At 41.7% G+C, this 14906-nt stretch overlaps 1 long non-coding RNA gene across 2 annotated transcripts in view; it reads right to left on the bottom strand.

Annotated features, from left to right (window-relative positions):
• LOC141113055 (uncharacterized) overlaps positions 1-11670 on the bottom strand; it is a 40188-nt gene extending 28518 nt beyond the window's left edge. Inside the window, exons 1-2 of one of the 2 annotated variants that reach the window (XR_012236705.1) lie at positions 11472-11670; positions 624-756 (exon numbers count right to left, since the gene is read on the bottom strand). This is a non-coding gene — a long non-coding RNA (uncharacterized lncRNA). Of the gene's footprint in view, positions 1-623; positions 757-4362; positions 4554-11471 lie in introns of those variants that run through there. The other variant, XR_012236704.1, reaches the window with a different exon arrangement.
• Between the last annotated feature and the right edge of the window lie 3236 nt (positions 11671-14906).

Here is a 14906-nt window from a genome sequence, read left to right as displayed (position 1 = left end):
CCCAAAAACGTTATTTAATTCAATTTTAGGATTCAAAGCAAACTCACCAATCCATCCATTTTTATTTTGCTTAGAAATCATTTTAAAGAAACACCCCCTATCTATCCCTATGTGCTCATGTTAGCAGCATAAGGTTTAAAATAATCAATGTTGATTAAGGCTGAGTTCACTCAGGAATGGACAGCTGCCAGAGGGCTTTACAGCTCCAGCAGCTGCCTGCTCCTGACTGTGCTAGGGTGCAGTGTGGTGCACAATTCAGCAATCACACGGCTCCATTTTTTTTACTTTGTACAAACTTTATTTGAAGTGTATAAAACGTACACTTCATTCATAGATCTATACAGCAGCCTCATGTTTTGCACTGCTGTACAGTACCATGCGATCCTGCACAGTGCGCTGCAATAAAATGCTTTCTGCAGAGTGAATGGGACACAATTGTTTTCTGTGTGTCCTTGCTGGGACACGTGTTTTACAATGCTGTGAAACATCTGTCACTGCACAATGTGTGAATTAGCCCTAAGAGAGTGCTTTAGTTGACCTGCATATTAATACCTTACCAGTAGCATACATTGGTTCTCTACTGAAACATTACATATGTGAAATATATAGTTGCGCACACTCACCATCATTACTTTGGTCAGGTTCACTATAGATTGATGCCAAGGAAAACAGTGAGAAGATAATGAAAGCCAGTAATATAAATGCTATTTCTAGATTGGTGAATGGCAGCTCCATGAATTAGTCGCAAGTCTTTATCTGAAATGGAAGGGAAGTTATGTGCTAATGAAACTGAGGAAAGTCAGTATACTATTCCGAACAGAACATTTAATTAATGTGTATTGTTAGACATTTATCGGCTTATTTGATAAGACAATGAAAAGAACAATGATAATGGGTAAAGTGCAGTAAAAAATAGCAGCCAATCAAGTGTCATCATTCTGTTCACTAGACTACAGTGAGCACAATATGCACACATGGGAAAAAAATCCCTGGGTTCTACTCTGAAGAAGGTAATATATATATATATCTCCTAGATTGCAAGCTCTAATGCTGCGTACACACGACCGGTTTTGCCGTCTGAATAAACTCCGAAGGTTTCTCAGACGGAACTCCGATGGAATTCCATTCAAGCGGTCTTACCTACACACGGTCAAACCAAAGTCCAACCAAAGTCTGACCGTCCAGAACGCGGTGACATACAGCACGTACGACGGGACTAGAAAAAGGAAGTTCAATAGCCAGTAGCCAATAGCTTCTGTCTCGTACTTGCTTCGTTTTAGGTCCGTCGGAACAGCATACAGACCAGCGTTTTTCCCAATAGGAATTGGTTCCGTCGGAAATATTTAGAACATGTTCTATTTCTAGGTCCGTCAGAATTTTCGAAGAGAAAAGTCAAGTCCGATGAGGCACACACACGATCAGAAAATACGATGAAAAGCTTCCGTCTGACTTTTTCTGTCGGACATTCCGCTCGCGTGTACTCGGCTTAACAAGCAGGGCCCTCTGATTTCTCCTGTGTTGAATTGTATTGTAACTATACTTTCTACCCCATGTTGTAAAGCACTGCGCAAACGGTTAGCGCTATATAAATCCTCTATATTAATAATAATAATATATGTATACACAGTGCCTTGAAAAAGTATTCATACCCCTTGATATTTTCCACATTTTGTCATGTTACAACCAAAGTACGTAAATGTATTTTATTGGGATTTTATGTGATAGACCAACACAAAGTGGCACATAATTGTGAAGTGGAAAGAAAATAATAAATGGTTTTCAAGATTTTTTACAAATAAATATCTGAAAAGTGTGGCGTGCATTTGTATTCAGTCTTCTTTACTCCGATAACCCTAACTAAAATCTATTTGAACCAATTGCCTTCAGAAATCATCTAATTAGTAAATAGAGTCCACCTGTGTGTAATTTAAGTCTCAGTATAAATACAGTTGTTTTGTGAAGCCCTCAGATGTTTGTTAGAGAACCTAAGTGAACAAACAGCATCATGAAGGCCAAGGAACACACCAGACAGGTCAGGGATAAAGTTGTGGAGAAGTTTAAAGCAGGGTTAGGTTATAAAAAAATATCACAAGCTTTGAACATCTCATGGATCACTGTTAAATCCATCATTCGAAAATGGAAAGAGTATGCCACAACTGCAAACCTACAAAGACATGGCTGTCCACCTAAACTATTAGGCCGGGCAAAGAGAGCATTAATCAGACAAGCAGCCAAGAAGCCCATGGTAACTCTGGAGGAGCTGCAGAGATCCACAGTGCAGGTAGGAGAATCTGTCCACGGGACAACTATTCGTCGTGCACTCCACAAATCTGGCCTTTATGGAAGAGTGGCAAGAAGAAAGTCATTGTTTAAAAAAAGCCATAAGAATTCCCTTTTGCAGTTTGTGAGAAGCCATGTGGGGGACACAGAAAACATGTGGAAGAAGGTGCTATGTTCAGATGAGACCAAAATTTAACTTTTTGGCCTAAAAGCAAAACGCTATGTGTAGGGGAAAACTAACACTGCACATCACCCTGAACACACTATCGCCACTGTGAAACATGGTGGTGGAAGCATCATGCTGTGGGGATGCCTTTCTTCAGCAGAGACAGGGATGCTGGTCAGAGTTGATGGGAAGATGGGTGGAGCCAAATACAGGGCAATCTTAGAAGAAAACCTGCAAGGACTGAGACTGGGGTCGAGGTTCACCTTCTAGCAGGACAACGACCCTAAACATACAGCCAGAGCTACAATGGAATGGTTTTGTTTAACCACTAGCCGACCAGCGCACGATGACATGGCTGGGCAAATGGGCGTACAGGTACGTCCCCTTGAAATTGCAGCATTGTGGGTGCGCCCACGCACCCGCCGCATGCTCCGTGACTGTGCCCGTGGGTCCCGCAGACTCGATGTCCGCCGGGGGCAAGCAATCGTATCCCCCCCACAGTTAGAACACCTCCCTAGGACACACTTAACCCTTTGATTGCCTCCTAGTGGTTGACCCCTTCCCTGCCAGTGTCATTTACACAGTAATCAGTGCATTTTTATAGCACTAAAATGGTGTCAAAAGTGTCCGATGTGCCCGCCATAATGTCGCAGTCACAATAAAAATCGCAGATTGCCGCCATTACTAATAAAAAAAATTAATAATAAAAATGCCATAAATCTATTCCCTATTTTGTAGATGCTATAACTTTTACGCAAACCAATCAATATACGCTTATTGCGATTTTTTTTTTTACCAAAAATATGTAGAAGAATACATATCGGCCTAAACTGAGAAAGAAATTCGTTTTTTTATATATTTTTTTCGGGGATATTTATTATAGCAAAAAGTAAAAAAATAGCTTTTTTTTTCAAAATTGTCGTTTTTTTTTTTTGTTTATAGCGGAAAAAATAACTGCAGAGGTGATCAAATACCACCATAAGAAAGCTCTATTTGTGGGAAAAAATGGAAGTCAATTTTGTTTGGGAGCAACGTCTCACGACCACGCAATGGTCAGTTAAAGCAACGCGGTGCCGTATCGCAAAAAGTGCTCTGGTCAGGAAGGGGGTAAATCCTTCCGGGCTGAAGTGGTTAAAGCATATTCATGTGTTAGAATGGTCCAGTCAAAGTCCAGACCTAAATACAATTGAGAATCTGTGGCAAGACTTGAAAATTGCTGTTCACAGACGCTCTCCATCCAAACTGACAGAGGTTGAGCTATTTTGCAACGAAGAATGGGCAAACATGTCACTCTCCAGATGTACAAAGCTGGTAGAGACATCCCCAAAAAGGTGGTTCCACAAAGTATTGGCTCAGGGGGGCTGAATACAAATGCACGTCACACTTTTCACATATTTATTTGTAAAACATTTTAAAAACCATTTATCATTTTCCTTCAACTTCAAAATGTTGTGCCACTTTGTGTTGGTCTATCACATAAAATCCCAATAAAATACATTTAAGTTTTTGGTTGTAACATGAGAAAATGTGTAAAGTTTCAAGGGGTATGAATACTATTCCAAGGCACTGTATTTTATTATGTATTGCAATCCAAGTTTAACTAGTCACAAAACATTTCCAAAGTGGTTTCTGTTACAGAATCGCAGCCTTTAGTCATAGGTTAACCCCTGCAGCACTAGATTACTGTCATTGACGCTTAGAGCAGGTACATTATGACCAGCATGATGCTTGTAATATGACTGCTCAAATAAACTAGGATTCACAAACATTCCGGGAAGGACAATTCTGTGGCTTCTAGATCAGCAACTAAACAAATATAGATTTTGCATGTGTATATCTGTACCTATGTTTAGTGGAATACAATATTTGCATTCTGTATTGTTTGTATGGAGATAAACACAAAACCAGATTTTTACCTTTGTATTATAAGGTTTTTCTAAGTTGGTATAATCGGTATACATGGCAGTCTTAGGCAGCATTGTCTTCTGTGTAGCAGAGCAGATTTGATGTAGTTCATCATGGTTATTGTGGCAGCTGGTAACACCCGTGTTGTTGGAATGCTGTAAAACCAGCAGGTAATCTACGTTCTGTCTATTGTAAGATCACACTATGGGCGGGACAGTGATCCAGGATACACACATCCGGTTATACAGGATATCAAATTAATGAAGCCACAATTACAATGTCATACAACATAAGAGACACAATCTTATAATTTCCTGGTAAATAGGTTATTTTTATTTTAACACATGACTAGTTTTAAAAGCTTTTAAAGGATAACACATGGCAAAGGTCTATTTTTAGTTATTAAAGAAAATGTTTCCAACGCAAGGATAGTGGCCGTCGTCTGTCCAAAGTATCTGTTCTTTTTGTGTGCAGCCACTACCTATTACCCATGCTATAAGGTTGCGCTAGGCTATGTGAGACCACACTTTCTAATGCCGCGTACACACGAGCCGTTTGTCCGGCAGAAAAGGAATGATTCCGGCAGACATTCCGATCGTGTGTGGGCGAAATAGAACATGTTGCAAATCTTTCCAACGGACTCGAGTTCGATCGAAAAATCCGTTCGCCTGTATGCTAGTCCGACGGACAAAAAAGGACACAAGGACAGCTATTGGCTTCTTGCTATGAAATTCCTTATTCTAGTCCAGTCGTACGTCATCACATTCGAAGCAATCGGACTTTTGGTACAAGTCCGTTTCGTTGGAACTCCATCGGAACTCAGTCGGAACTCCGTCGAAAAGTCCTTCGGAGTTCAGGCGGACGAGAAGTCCGCTCGTGTGTACGTGGCATAAGACTGCTTTCACACTGCTCCGTTGGAAAAACACAGCAAAAGCGTTATGCATATGCTTTTTTGCTGAGTTTTTGTCATGGTTTTGCTGCTGTGGGTTGTGTTTTTTTATGCATTTTTAACTTGCTTGTGTTGCATTTTTTGCTACATTATGGATTCAGCTTACATTAATTTCAATGGGGAAGTGCATTTTTGGTGCACCTAAAATGCAGCAAGCAGGACTTTTAAAAACGCAAGTGACCTGTGTGAAGAGTATATTAGTGCCTCCTCATCAGTGCCACCTATCCGTGCCCTTCAGTCCGCCTCATCAGTGCCCATCAGTGCAGCCTCATCAGAGCACATCAGTGAAGGAGAAAAATGACTTATTTACAAACTTTACTGACAGAAACAGTGAAGAAAAACTTTTTTTCGTTTTTTTTAGCAAAAAATAAAAAACCCAGCAGTGATTAAATACCACCAAAAGAAAGCTCTATTTGTGTGAAAAAAATGATAAAAATTTAATTTGGCTACAGTGTTGACCGAATTGTCATTCAAAGTGCAACAGCACTGAAAACTTAAAGAGACACTAAGGATTCTTTTTTCTTATTTTAAAATAACAAACATATCATACTCACCTCCACTGTGCAGCTCGTTTTGCACAGAGTGGCCCCCGAACATTCTCTTCTGGGGTCCCTCAGCGGCTCTCTCGGCTCCTCCCAGCATCAAATAACCCCCTAGGAGAAGCGCTCTTTCGGGGGGTTACCTTGCAGGCATGCTCCCGAGTCCAGTATTTGGCGTCCATAGATGCCGAATGCAGGACTTGGCCCCGCCCCCCGGCGGCCGTGTCATTGAATTTGATTGACAGCAGCAGGAGCCAATGGCTGCGCTGCTATCAATCTGTCCAATCAACAGCCGAGAACCCCCTAGCAGAGAGACGGCCCGGGGCCGGTCACTGACAAGTGTTTTTTCACCTTAATGCATAGGATGCATTAAGGTGAAAAAACACGAACCTTTACAACCCCTTTAAAATTGGCCTGGGAAGGAAGAAAAAGTGTCCTGTAGACAAGTGGTTAAAAGGATGCATTTTTCAGGCATTTTTCCTCTGCTTTTTTTTAACTAAACAAAAACTGATCGGTGTGAAAGCAGCCTGAGGCTCGATTCACACCTATGCATGTTGCTTTTGAGCGTTTTTGGAGGTTTTTTTTTCATGCTTGGCACGTTTTTGAGCAGCGTTTTTGTAGCGTTTTTGCGGCGTTTTTGCCGCGATTTGCGTTTTGCGTTTTTTTTTTTTTTTTTTTCATTTTTTTTTACAGTCTTAAAAAAAAATTACAAAAAAAAAAAATAAAAAAAACCGGCAAAAACGCACCAAAAACGCACCAAAAACGCTGCAAAAACGGTGCACTTGCGTTTTTGATGCTTGTCCATTGAAAACCATTACATGCAAAACGCTGCTTTTTGCATGAAAAAAAGTCCCCGACCCTTTCCAAAAACGCAGAGATACAAAAAAGCATTGATGTGAACATGTTCCATAGGAACCCATGTTAAAAAATTCCCGTGCATTTCTGCAAAATGCAAAATGCATCAAAAAACGCGCTAGTGTGAATGGGGCCTAAGGCCCCTTTCAAACATGCGGACCATTCAGATCTGCCTGTCAGTTTTTTCAGGCGGATTTGAATGGTCGCTCCATACAGCTCTATGGAGCGTAGGATGTCAGCGGTGACATGTCCGCTGACATCAGATCCGCTCCGCAAAATCCAGACTGATGGATGTCCTATTTTCCATTCGTCTGGCGGATCGGATGAAAACAGACAGATGGTCCGTAACCATCTGATCCCCCCCATAGGGGAGAGTGGACTCTCTGACAGGTCCGTCCCTGCACAGATTGCAGAGATGGACTTGTCATCTGCCGGCTCAGTGGGGATCAATGGAGCCATCCTGCTGAGCAAGCGGAGCAGTAAAAATGGATCTGCACGTGTGAAAGGGGCCTAAGTCTACAATTTATTTTTCCATGTGTTCTCTACCACACATCTCTAGACATATATCTGATCTCTTGAAGAACTCTGTCCCATCTTAACACCTCCTGATCTCCCCCAAGCTTGAAACTGTCAGATGCTTGTTTCTGGATTGCTATGAATGTGAGCAGGAAATGAGAATGGTATGACGGAGTCACTCTTCCAGCCCTCTGGAAGCTTAAAGTGGTACTAAAGTCTCGTGTTTTTTTTTTTATTTTTTATTTGGAAATATGTTATACTTACCTGCTCAGTGTTGTGGTTTTGCACGGAGCAGCACAAATCCTCCTCTTCTCGGGTCCCTCTTCGGCACTTCTGGCCCCTCCCCCCTACTGAGTGCCCTCACGGCTATGGGGGCACCCGAGCCGAGCTGCTGCTCTGTTTGTCCATTCAGACACAGAGCCACAGCCTGGCCCCCTCTCTCTCCTCATTGGCTCACTGACTTTGTTTGACAGCAGTAGGAGCAAATAGCACTGCTGTTTTAGCCAATCAGGAGGGAGAGTCCTGGCCAGCCCAGTCTCTTGTGCAACATCGCTGGATCTATATGGGCTCAGGTAAGTATTAGGAGGGCTGAGGGGGGCTGCTGCACACAGAAGGTTTTTAATCTTAATGCATAGAACGCATTAAGATAAAAAAAAAAAAAAAAACTTCTTACTTTACAACCACTAAACACAACCACTAAACTCTGGTTTAAAAAAATATCTATTGAAGTATGTATTCTTAAAGCGGAGCTCCACCCGAAAGGAGAAGCTCTGCTTATTTGCCTCCTCCTCCCCTCCACTGCCACATTTGGCACCTTTTGGGGGGGGGGGAGCGGGTACCTGGTTTCGATAGGTACCCGCTCCCACTTTTGGGTGACTTTGCCGTTTCTAACTCATACAAAAATTTGGCCCCCCTCCTCCTTCCACCGGACCATTCACTGCTGGCTTCTCTTACCCGAAATGTCGGCGGTGGCACACGAGAGCCAATTGAAAAATCGTCTCGGATAAAGACACTGCTGGATTTGTAGACATGTACTGTAAGTGTCCTAATATTAAAAGTCAGCAGCTACAGTATTTGTAGGTGCTGATTTAAATTTTTTCTGATGCAGCCTGGAGCTCCACTTTACCTTAAAAAATGACTTTCTGTTGCTCTCATCCTCCTCCAATCCTCCTAATTCATTTTTTGTTGCTGTGATCCCACTTCTTGTTAGAGGGTGGCTATGTTCATTCTTCATGATCCCACTGTATGTAGGAACATAGCAACCCTCTCTTGCTCACTCCTGAGATGGACTAGGGACTATAAACTATAGATGCTAAACCTGTGGCCTTCCAGCTGTTGTGGAACTACAAGTCCCATGAGCCATTGCAGGCTGCTGACAGTTACAAGCATGACTCCCATCTGGAGGGTCACAGGTTGGGCACCCAAGTTAGCATTTCAAGTTAACCCACGGGTGATTGGTTGCTAGGTCCTAAGCATCCAATCACCAGCTTGTTAATATGAAAAGTCACTCTGCCAGCTTCCGCCCCTCCCCCTATCCAGAACTGTGCTGCCTCTCAGGCTCCTGTGTGCACAGGTAGGATGCTATGCACATCACCCCCCCCCCCAATCCCTGCACTCTGAGCCTAATGCTCTCCTGAACCCTGCATTCTGAGCGCAACGCACTCCTGAACCCTGCATTCGGAGCACAACGCGGATCAGTCGGCCGTGTACAGAGCAAGTCCCAGCATTCTGCAGCTAGATCCAGGATCCTCCTATGTATCTTCCAGCACCCGCCACTGAAAGTCCAGAGGAGGAAGTGGAATGTGGAGATGCTAAGCATTATTGACCACCAGTGTGTTTAGTCGGGGGCAGGTAGAATGGCACTACCACTAACCATCAATGTGAAGGGGAGAGTTTGAGACCATAGTTGGGGGTTATTATTGCTGCAACTGACACCATAGTTGGGGGTTTTTACTGCTGTCACTCACTCCAATGCTGAGGGTTATTATGGCGGCCACTGACACTAATGCTGGAGTTTATTATTGCAACCAGACACCAGTGCTGAGGGTTATTATTCCAGCCACTGACACCAATGTTTGGTTTGTTATCCCAGCCCCTGACACCAATGCTGGGTTTATTATTCCAGCCACTGACACAAATGCTGGGATTATTATGCCAGCCACTGACACCAATGCTGGGTTTATTATTCCAGCCACTGACACCAGTGCTGAAGTTTATTATTACAGCCACCAACACCAATGCTGGGGGTTATTATTCCATCCACTGACACCAATGCTGGGGTTTATTATTCCATCCACTGACACCAACACTGGGGATTATAATTGTAGCCATTAACACCAATGCAGGGATTTAATAATATTGTGGCCACTGACATCAGTGCTGGAGTTTATTATTGCGGCCACTCACACCAATGCTGAGGGTTAATATACTTCAGCCACTGACACCAACGCTAGGGTTTAATATTGCTGCCACTGACACCAATGCTGGGGGTTATTATTCCATCCACTGACACCAATGCTGGGGTTTATAATTACATCCACTGACACCAACACTAGGCTGGGGGTTATTATTGTAGATACTAACACCAATGCAGGGGTTTAATAATATTGTGGCCACTGACACCAATGCTGGAGTTCAGTATTGCGGCCACTGACACCAATGCTGGGTGTTAATATTGCAGCTACTGACATCAATGCTGGGGTTTAATATTGCTGCCACTGACACCAATGCTGGAGTTTATTATTGTGGCTCCTGACACCAATGCTAGGGATTATCATTCCGGACATTGACACCAATGCTGGAAGTTATTATTAAAGCCACAGAAACATACATTTGTACATAATATAACAGGGTACTAACATTTATAGGTAAAGTTGATCCAGGGAATATCCGATTGACTCTCAGGGGATCAGGAGGGCATTTTTTCTCCTACTGGGGCAAATTGGATCATGCTTTGCTGGGTTTTTTGCCTTCCTCTGGATCAACTGTAGATACAGGCTTTTGTATGTGGGATTGAATGGATTTATTTTTTCCCTTTTATTGGTTGAACTAGATGGACTTGTGTCTTTTTTCAACCTGACTAACTATGTAACTATGTAACTAGGTAAGAAACCAGTGCTGGTTATTATCGCAGCCACTGACACCATAGTAGAAGGTTATTATAAATGCCACTCATATCAATGCTGAGGGTTATTATGGCAGCCACTGACACTATAGTTTCATAGTTAGTCTTGTTGAAAAAGACACACAAGTCCATCTAGTTCAACCAATGCTGGGAGTTATTTTTGCTGCCACAGAAACCAAGTGCTGGGGGGTTGTTATCACAGCCACTGACACCATAGTTGGGGGTTATTATTGCTGCCATTCACCTCAATGCTGAGGGTTATTATGGTGGCCACTGACACCATAGTTGGGGGTTATTATTATGGCCATTGACACTGGGAGTTATTACTGTGGCCATGGAAAGCAGAATAAAAAATAATCAAGAAAAAAAAGTTTTGATTAATGCTATATATCATATAATACCATAAATACTACCAATTACAGTGTGTAAAAAAAAATACAAATGCTGCCTCCTTAGCATATAAGTTGCTCCAATGGAACAGCCATGTATCGCATATTGCTAAATAAGCAAAAAAGTGCTTTTTCTTATATTTTGCATGGCAGTAATACAATTTCTATGTATTTTTTTCCAGGCGAAAACTATAAACCCAAATATATTTATATAGAACAATAATAGAGAGAAATATAAAAACAACACTACAATAATGGTAGCGATGCTAAAAGAAATGTAAAAAAATATTAATGCATTTTCATTGCATTTTCCAGTCTGTTATCTTGCCTTTCTATTAAGACCATGACACTTGTTACTTAATATTTCATTTGTTTTTTTGGCTTTTTTAGATACAACTATTTTGTTTTAGCTAACAGGCTGTACTCACCATACTCAGTAGCTGTAGTACGGATTTCCTGGCTTTCTAACTTTTGTCCTTAAGGTATATTCCTTGCACTTTAGATCAATTAAATTAAATTGTGCATCAGACAGCTCATATGCAATCAATGCTGCAGTTAAGTAGACCTATTTCAGGTTTATTAATTCTAGCAGTACAATGTGCACCCATAACCCATAGCAAATCACACTAACCCTACTCTAGTTATGTAAAATCTGATTGGGTGCTATGGGTTATTGCAGTTTGCACATCTTCTTTGCTCTTTGCATTATCCTATTGAATAAGTCTGTTGTAGCAGAACTCATACTTACAATTTTTCTATAATTCAGCAGTCTGTTTACGACATCCATTTGCATCCACTTCATTTATGATTACAGACAGGCTACCTCAAAGGAATGCCAATATATATTTTTCTAGTGCTAGCAACTATTTTTCCCTTTTCTGTGAAGGTGCCTGTCACCTTTTAGCAATGAGATAGAATAGAGGAAGCTATAAAAAAAAGTTTTCCTAAGTAAAGAAAGCTCAAGGTTCAGCCACTCTGGCATTTGTGACGTGTCAGAACTTTTTATTGTCCTAAATAATGATAATGTACCATGTGATTACTTGGCAAACAAGCTTTCTGTGTGATACATGACAGCAGACGTCGATGCAGATTACATGTCATATTGTTTTTATATTAACCTTCTGCTTGAAATATCAGTCTCATAAAACATTAACATTTTATTTATTCTATTGTTAATCAAATAAATAGTTATGCCACTGATAAAATAATTCTATTTCTATCTGGTTGTTTGAGCTGTTATCTATTTATTTGTATGGTGCTGTAACAAGAAGATCCCTGGTGAAAGGCTACTGAGCAAATGAGTGCTGCCCTATGTATTGGTAATTTATTATGATTTGTGATGTCACATGAGCGAATGCAGGAGATGCACAGTGAAGCATCCAATGGGCAATCATCAACAATTGCTCTGTGCAGCCGTGCTATGGTGGTCTTCTTATGCCTTTGGGCATCTTCCTAAAGTATACCTGTTTGGAATGCTTTGTTGTGAATGCTAGGAGGGAAAGTGAGAAAGGAGGTTCCAAAGAGAGAGGGATTTAGCAAGGTGGGGGACAGTGTAGGATTGCATCAGGTCTCCTCCATCCAGAGCTATGCCATCGAAGTCTGGAAAACATAACTATTGGTGCTTCCTACCAGGATATGCAGTGGATATACAAAATCTACACACCCCTGTTAACCACTTCAGCCCTGGAAGGTTTTACCCCCTTCCTGACCAGAGTACTTTTTACAATTTGGCACTGTGCTGTTTTAACTGGTAATTGCGCAGTCATGCAATCCTGTACCCAAATGAAATTTACGTCCTTTTTTTCCCCACAAATAGAGCTTTCTTTTGGTGCTATTTGATCACCTCTGAGGTTTTTATTTTGTGCGCTATACACAAAAAAAGAGCGACAATTTTAAAAAATAAACTATATTTTTTACTTTTTGCTATAATAAATATCCCCAAAAATGTTTTTAAAAAAACAAATTACTTCATCAGTTTAGGCCAATATATATTCTACATATTTTTGGTAAAAAAAATTGCAATAATCGTATATTGATTGGTTTGCGCAAAAGTTATAGCGTCTACAAACTATGGGAAAGATTTATGGCATTTTTATGGCATTTTTATTTTTATTTTTTTTACTAGTAATGGCGGTGATCTGCGATTTTTAGCGGTATTGCGACGTTGCGACGGACACGTTTGACACATTTTTGGGACCATTGACATTTATACAATAATCAGTGCTATAAAAATGCCCTGATTACTGTGTAATTGACACTGGTAGGGAAGGGGTTAACACTAGGGGGGTGATCAAGGGGTTAAATGTGTGTTCTCTCAGTGTGTTCTAACTGTATGGGGATAGGACTGAGTAGGAGAGGAGACATATCGCTGTTCCTATATCGTAGGAACAAACGACATGTCTCCTCTCCTCTGACAGCACAGGGGTTTGTGTGTTTATTTGGGCAGCACAGTGGTTTAGTGGTTAGCACTCTCGCCTCGCAGCAATACGGTCGCTGGTTCGAATCCCAACCACAACACTACCTGCCTGGAGTTTGCATGTTCTCCCTGTACCTGCGTGGGTTTCCTCCCACACTCCAAAGACATGCTGTTAGGTTTATTGGCTTCTGTCAAAAAACTGGCCCTGGTGTATCGGTGGGGACCTTGGATTGCAGACCCCTTGGGGGTGGGGACTGGTGTGGGTTTGTGTGGAGCGCTGCATAGATTGATGGCGCTACATGGGTACCTTAAATATATATATATAAAAAAAATAATATAGTGGATGGGCATCTTGATGGGATGCAATGTGCGGGGATAGGGAGAATTGTGGGTGCTCACTCAGGTTGGACCGGTGTCTTTTTTCAACCTTACTAACTATGTAACTGTGTAAAATCCTCGTGCACGTGATTGGGCGTGGCTGATGGCTTTTGCGACCATACACATCGGGTCCCCTGCCATGCAGCAGGCGCGCGCGCGCCCTCTGGCAGGGCTCTTTAAGGAACCCCGTATCTGTAAGAGGTTTCGCGCATGGGAGTCATTCTGTCCCCGTATATAGACGTGAGCCGGTTGGGAACCGGTTAAAATGTCAGGTTTCTTCTATGTAAAAAAATGAGACAACGGTAAATCATTTCAGAATTTTTTCCACCTTTAATGTGACCTATAACCTGTACAACTCAATTGAAAAACAAACTTCAATAAAAAAATAAAATAATGTGGTTGCATAAGTGTGCACACCCTCTTATAACTAGGGTTGTAGCTGTTTTCAGAATTAAGCAACCACATTCAAACTTATGTAAAATAGGAGTCAGTACACACCTGCCATCATTTAAAGTGCCTCTGATTAACCCCAAATAAAGTTCAGCTGTTCTAATAGGTCTTTCCTGACATTTTCTTAGTCGCATCTTACAGCAAAAGCCATGGTCCGCAGAGAGCTTCCAAAGCATCAGAGGGATCTCACTGTTAAAAGGTATCAGTCAGGAGGAGGGTACAAAAGAATTTCCAAGGCATTAGATATACCATGGAACACAGTGAAGACAGTCATCATCAAGTGGAGAAAATATGGCATAACAGTGACATTACCAAGAATTGGACGTCCCTCCAAAATTGATTAGAAGAAAACTGGTCAGGGAGGCTGCCAAGAGATGTACAGCAACATTAAAGGAGCTGCAGGAATATCTGGCAAGTACTGGCTGTGTGGTACATGTGACAAAAATCTCACGTATTCGTCATATGTCTGGGCTATGGGGTAGAGTGGCAAGGCGGAAGCCTTTTCTTACAAAGAAAAATATCCAAGCCCAGGTAAATTTTGCAAAAACATATCTGAAGTCTTCCAAAAGCGAAAATGTGTTATGGTCTGATGAAACCAAGGTTGAACTTTTTGACCATAATTCCAAAAGATATGTTTGACACAAAAATAACACTGCACATCACCAAAAGAACACCATACCCACCGTGAAGCATGGTGGTGGCAGCATCATGCTTTGGGGCTGTTTTTCTTCAGCTGGAAAAGGGGCCTTAGTCAAGGTAGAGGGAATTCTGAACAGTTCTAAATACCAGTCAATATTGGCACAAAACCTTCAGGATTCTGCCAAAAAGCTTTACATGAAGAGTAGGGATGGGCTTTATGTTCAGGTCGAACATGAGTTCAAATCGAACATTGGCTGTTTGCCCGTTCGCCGAACAGCGAACAATTTGGGGTGTTCCCGG

This window comes from Aquarana catesbeiana, linkage group LG01, assembly GCF_042186555.1.
Source record: "Aquarana catesbeiana isolate 2022-GZ linkage group LG01, ASM4218655v1, whole genome shotgun sequence".
Taxonomy (NCBI): domain Eukaryota; kingdom Metazoa; phylum Chordata; class Amphibia; order Anura; family Ranidae; genus Aquarana; species Aquarana catesbeiana.
The sequence above is the reverse complement of the archived record's forward strand: the minus strand, read 5'-3'. Positions and strand labels throughout refer to the sequence as shown.